The sequence below is a fragment of the Podarcis pityusensis genome (assembly GCF_964106645.2).
Source record: "Podarcis pityusensis genome assembly, chromosome: 8".
Taxonomy (NCBI): domain Eukaryota; kingdom Metazoa; phylum Chordata; class Lepidosauria; order Squamata; family Lacertidae; genus Podarcis; species Podarcis pityusensis.
This window is the reverse complement of record NC_138033.1, coordinates 17340160-17346589: the sequence shown is the minus strand read 5'-3', so window position 1 is coordinate 17346589 and position 6430 is coordinate 17340160.

Genomic DNA, 6430 nt, shown 5'->3' with positions numbered 1-6430 from the left:
AGAAAGGTTCAACACTCGGTAGTGGCACCCGCCCTGTGGAATGCCCTCCCACCAGATGTCAAAGAGAAAAATAACTACCAAACTTTTAGAAGACATCTAAAGGCAGCCCAGTTTAGGGAAGCTTTTTATGTTTAATAGGTTATTGTATTTTAGTGTTTTGCTGGAAGCCGCCCAGAGTGGCTGGGGAAACCCAGCCAGATGGGCAGGGTATAAATAATAAATTATTATTATTATTATTATTACTATTATTCAACACTCACCCCAGGCACAAACTATGTGTGGTACCTGCCAAAAGCAGTAGGCCTTCCTCCCCTATAAAGGTAAAGGGACCCTTGTGTTATGTACTGAAGTTCTCACCCTGGGCCAGCAGGGGGATACTGTAGATAGTTATGCAAATGAAGGATCGAAAGTGACGTTCTGTGATTGGATGGATATTGTAGATAGTTATGCAAATGAAGGCTCGAAAGTGACGTTCAGTGATTGGATAGTTTTAGAAAGTTGTTACAGTAACGTGGTACTGGAGCTCTATATAAGCAGGCTGACTGAGCCCTTCAGTTCAGTTCTGTCCTGGCCTGTGAATAAACAAGAGCTTTTTGAAGAATCGCTGTGTCGTCTGATATGTTCACCCACAATTTAACACCCTGACTAATAGGTCCAGTCGTGGCTGACTCTGGGGTTGCGGCGCTCATCTCGCTTCATCGGCCGAGGGAGCCAGTGTACAGCTTCCAGGTCATGTGGCCAGCATGACTAAGCCGCTTCTGGCGAACCAGAGCAGCGCACGGAAATGCTGTTTACGTTCCCACCGGAGCGGTACCTATTTATCTACTTGCACTTTGAGGGGCTTTCAAACTACTAGGTAGGCAGGAGCAGGGACCGAACAATGGGAGCTCACACCGTCGCGGGGATTTGAACCACCGACCTTCTGATCTGCAAGTCCTAAGCTCTGTGGTTTAACCCACAGCGCCACCCGTGTCCCATCTTCCTCCCCTACTCCCCTGTTAACTGTAGTTTGTTTGTTTGTAGCATGTTTGTATGATTGAATGTGGTATGCCAGTCAGTATAAATCCTTTTCCTGGTGTGACATGTTAGTTGGATACCACCCAACATGTCTGAGCTTCAGACACAAACTCACTATGTAGTCACGACCAAGTCACTATCCTGACCTCTAATGGAGGAATGGAGGAAGCTGCCCTATATTGAATTAAAACATTGGTCCATCTAACTCTTTTTTATATTAATATTTTTATTGAAATAATTTAAATTATAAAGAAATAAAGTGATACAAAGGGGGGGATGAGGGGGGAAAACAAAGAAATGTATAAAAAAGGGGGGAAACAATATACAAAAATGCAACGTAATATACTCCCATACATTTTTATATAAATTGATATAGTGTTATTATATCAGGAATTGTCTTCTTTTTGTAACTTAGTCCTCATTCATATTATTTTCTAAACTGTTTAACATGGTTGCATTGAGATATATCTTTGTTTATATTACAGCATATTACAATGCAGCAATTACATAAAAATAAAAACGAACAATAAACACTTAGATTAATGTTTCTGAATAGATTAACAAAGTTGTATACTAAATTATTCCAATTGTTACAGATATGAAATGATGTACAGTAACATGTTTTGCTTAAATTGGTGATTATAAGTAAAAGTTATTTTGTATCAAAAACAATTAGCATATATAGGAATTTATAGGACCTGGGGAGGGGAGGGGAAATTAAAATATGCACTTCACGCACGCCAGACTATGCTGTAAACTATAGGTACTTGTCAGGGAACTGCCATCGGAAGGAAGGGAGGTGAAAGGGCTCACACAGGTTGGGAGAGACTCAGCAGCTGAAGAGGGAACCAGTAGGGGGAGAGGAGGTGAGCTGAGGGAAAGTGAGCTGGAGGGATGGCTCAGAGACACTTCCAGCGAAAACAGTGGGGAGGTTTCAGGACCTCCTGTAGGGACACCCACTCCTCGCCGGAAACTGTCACGCAGAGAGTCCAGAAGACGTGTTTCCGTTAAGGAGCTTTTATGTTGGAAGCGATTCCGAAAGCAACCACTGTCGGAATCTGCCAGCGACTGACGGAGCCATGTTTAAGGGGCTCCGTTACAGACAGAGGTTTGCAAACTTGACCAAACTCTGAGGGACTTGGATTTTACACACAAGCAGCTCATCGTCCCATCACAGCATTCCAACAGTCTCTGTGAGCAGCTTGTGCAGGAGAAGGCATCATGAGCAACCCAGCCGGAACCGGAGAAGCAGGAGCTGGAGCGGGTCCAAGCCTGGAAGAAAGGTACCGGGCGTTGGAGGTCCAGCTAGCGCTGCAGACGGCGAGGCTCGAGGAGAGGAGGGCTCAAGATGCAGAGAAGGGGAAAACCACCCCGCTCGCCAGAAAGTTGCCAGGATTGGTACAGAAGTTTGGGGGGGAGCCCAAGGACTATCATGCCTTTAGGACAGAGATGCAATATGCCCTTAATCTGCAGTTTGATGACTTTCCCGACGAGGAATCGCGGGTGGCTTTTGTGATTGGGCATCTCGAAAAGGGGGCGAAAGACTGGGTGAGGCCCCTGATGGCAACGAATAATGACATCCTGAAGGACACGAGGAAGTTTTTTCGTGCCATGGATCTGATGTTTTCCAGCGATATTGAGCAGGGAGTGGTACGCAGACAGTTAATGGCGTGCAAACAGGGGAGCCGATCTGTTCGTGAGTACTGGACTGAGTTTACCATGTTGATCCATAAATTGGGGTGGGATCTATCGGCGGAACCCATTCAAATGCTCTTTGAAGAAGGGCTTTCTTCGGCTGTGAAAGACGAACTTTCCCGGGCGCCCAGGGCGGAGTCTATGGACCAGCTGACCAAATCAGCGCTGACCATAGGAGCGCGCCAAGAGGCGAGAGCCTTGGAGAGGCGGGAAGGGAAGGGGGAACGTTGGAGGGAGCTTCGCATTCCAGAGATTCCAGAGCCACCGTTCCCGCCGGGAGAGCCGATGGAAATTGGAACAGCGCGCGCGCAGTTTCAAAGCCCAGTGAAGAGCGGAAGAAGGAGGGGAAGGGCGCCAAGAAATGTTATCTCTGCCAACAGCCAGGTCATTTTGCCAGAGTCTGCCCCCAAAGAAAGGAATGGCAAGGAATGGCGGGAGCTGTTGGGGAGAGGGAGGAAAAGGTACCGGAGCAAGTAAAAGCCAACGCCTGGCTGCCACCGTCAGGGCACAGCAGCCAGGCCAAAGAGCAGTGAAAGTGCCCACGCCAGAACCTCCTAAACCCGCCCTAGTGATAGAGGTGTTACTAGAGCTGCCTAACGGACACCCACTAAAGATAAAGGCGCTATTGGACTCAGGCAGCTCCTGCAATTTCATGAGTAAGGAGTTTGCTGCTGAGCACCAGATACAGACTATCCCTTTAAGTAACCCTTTGCAGGTGACCACGATCGATGGAAGGGAGCTGCTGGGAGGAGAAGTCAGCCAGCAGACCGTCCCAATGATAATGAGGGTAGCAAGACACACTGAGCTAATAGCGTTTAATGTGGCTACCTTGGGAGGAGCTCCCATTATTTTGGGGATGAGCTGGCTAGCGTTACATGATCCGCTAGTGGGCTGGCATCAGAGAGTGGTCTCCTTTGGGTCAGCACATTGTCTAGAACACTGCAAAGAGCGGGAGGCTCAAGGAGGGGCCAGAGCCACTCTAGCAGGGACGGAAGTAACGGAGAAGGGGAAGGTTCCCCAACAATACGCCGACCTGAGCAACGTCTTCAGCGAGAGGGAGGCAGACAAACTACCCCCACATAGACCCTTTGACTGTCAAATCAATTTACTCCCTGGGGCACAGCTCCCTGTAGGCAAGCTGTATGCCATGTCAGACAGAGAGATGCAGGAGCTAAGGGAGTTCATTGACAAGAACCTGAAGAGAGGGTTCATCAGAGAGTCCAGGGCGGTGGGGGGCAGCCCAGTGTTTTTTGTGGATAAAAAAAACACGGACAAACCTAGACTTGTAGTGGACTTCAGGGCCTTAAATGCAGTGTCAGAACCAGTGACTTTCCCGATGCCCAGAATTGATGACATTTTGACAAGGGTCAGGAAGGGAAAGATTTTTACTAAACTGGACCTGAGGGGGGCGTACAACCTGATACGAATAAGGAAGGGGGATGAATGGAAAACCACCATGTTCACCCCTTTGGGGGCATTTGAATATTTAGTTATGCCCTTCGGCTTACAAGCAGGCTCCGCGTGCTTTCAATCGTTTATGAACCACGTCCTGGGGCCTTTGCTTTACAAGAATTGTGTGGCCTTCTTAGATGACGTGTTAGTATATTCAGAAAATGAGGAGCAGCATGTAAAAGACGTCAGGGAAGTGTTGGGCAGACTGCAAGCCAATCAGCTGTGGGTGAAGCTAGAGAAGTGTCAGTTTCATGCCAAGGAGGTGGAATTCCTGGGGTACCGCTTGTCGGACAAGGGATTGGCCATGGATCCTGGCAAGGTCCAAGCGGTACTGGAATGGAAAACACCGAAAACAAGGAAGGATGTGCAAAGATTCCTTGGATTTGGAAACTTCTATCGGAAGTTCATCAGAAATTTTGCCCACTTGACGGCGCCCATTACGGACTGTCTCAGCAGTAAGAGGAAATTCGTTTGGACGGCGGAGGCGGAGCGAGCTTTTGAGGAGCTGAAAAGGGCGTTCGCTTCGGAAGAACAGCTCCTGCATGTGGATTTACAAAAACCGATGCGAGTGGAAACGGACGCATCAGACCGGGCTGTGGGGGCGGTGCTTCTGCAGCCTGGCAAGGAGGAGTCGGAGTGGAGACCGTGTGCCTTTTTTTCGCGAAAGCTGAACAAATCTGAGAGGAACTACACGGTGTATGACCGAGAACTACTAGCCATTCATGAAGCGTTCAGGAGATGGAGGCATTTATTAATTGGGGCACAACATAAGGTGCAAGTGTGCACGGACCACAAGAACTTAGAGTATTGGAGAACGGCACGAGTGCTCAACCAACGGCAAGTGAGATGGGCCCAGGAGTTCTCCAAATTCCACTTTGAAATTTGTTATGTGCCAGGTCCAGAAAATGTTAGGGCGGACGCTCTCTCACGCAAACCTGAATATTTGGAAGGGGAGGGGGCACCCGAAGAGAGACATGTCATCCCAGAGGACCGCTGGGTGTGTGGGGCGGCATTGGTGGGGCAAAGAGAACTGGTAGAGGAAACAGAGAATGATGAATACGCCCAGAATAAGCTCAGAGGTCTTAGGGGTGAGGGAGAGGAACCAGGGGGTTTCAAGGAAAGAAATGGAGCTTTGTATTACAAAGGGGCACTGTATATCCCTGAAGGAGTCTTAAGGGGGAGGGTACTCAAGCAGTTGCACGACAGCCCCACGGCGGGGCATTTTGGACAACACAAAACCATGTGGTTGGTCACCAGGGAATTTTGGTGGCCTAAGGTGAGGGAAGATGTACGGGAGTATGTAAGAGGGTGCGAGCAATGCCAGCGAGCCAAAGGGGAGAGGCGGGCGCCGGCGGGGCTATTAGAACCCTTACCAACCCCAGAACGACCTTGGGAGGCAGTGTCGATAGATTTTATGACTGATCTGCCGAAGTCCAAGGGGAAAACAGCCATCATGGTGGTGGTAGACCTACTAACAAAGATGTGCCACTTTGTAGCCTGCTCGCATGCAGTCACGGCGGAAGAGACAGCGAAGTTATTTGTAGAACACATTTTTAGGTTGCACGGGGTGCCATTGAGGGTGGTCTCAGACCGAGGAAAACAATTTACTTCCAGGTTCAGGAGGAAGCTCATGAGCTTACTGCAGGTGGAGGTCAACTTTTCGACTGCCCGGCACCCTGAAACCAACGGGCAGGCGGAAAGAGCAAACGGTGTCCTCCAGCAATACCTGAGGTGTTATGTCAATGACAGAGAGAATGACTGGGTAGAAAAGTTGGCGCTGGCGGAATTTGCCTACAACAATGCCGAGAATGTGTCCACAGGGATGAGCCCCTTCTTGGCTAATTATGGGTGTCATCCCAGGGCTTTCCCAGGGGGAGAAGGGGAGAGATGGAGCGTCCCGGCAGCCGAGCATTTTGTAGAAGAAATGGAAGCAATCCATCGTCAGCTCCAACTCAACTTAGAAAGGGCGAAGGAAGAATACAAGAGGCAGGCAGACAAGAACCGAAGGGAAGGTGAAACCATAAGGGTGGGAGATAGGGTGTGGCTGTCAACCCAAGGGTTGCCGTTCAAAGGAGGTTGTAAGAAATTAAGACCCAGGAGATTGGGTCCCTTTGAGGTCATTCAACAGGTCAACCCAGTGGCTTTCAGGCTCCGGTTACCCAACCACATGAAACTGCACCCAGTATTTCACAGGTCGTTACTGTCACCGTATGAGGGGGGACGAGAAGGGATGGCCACTAGGGGACCGGTCATAGAAGAAAGGGAA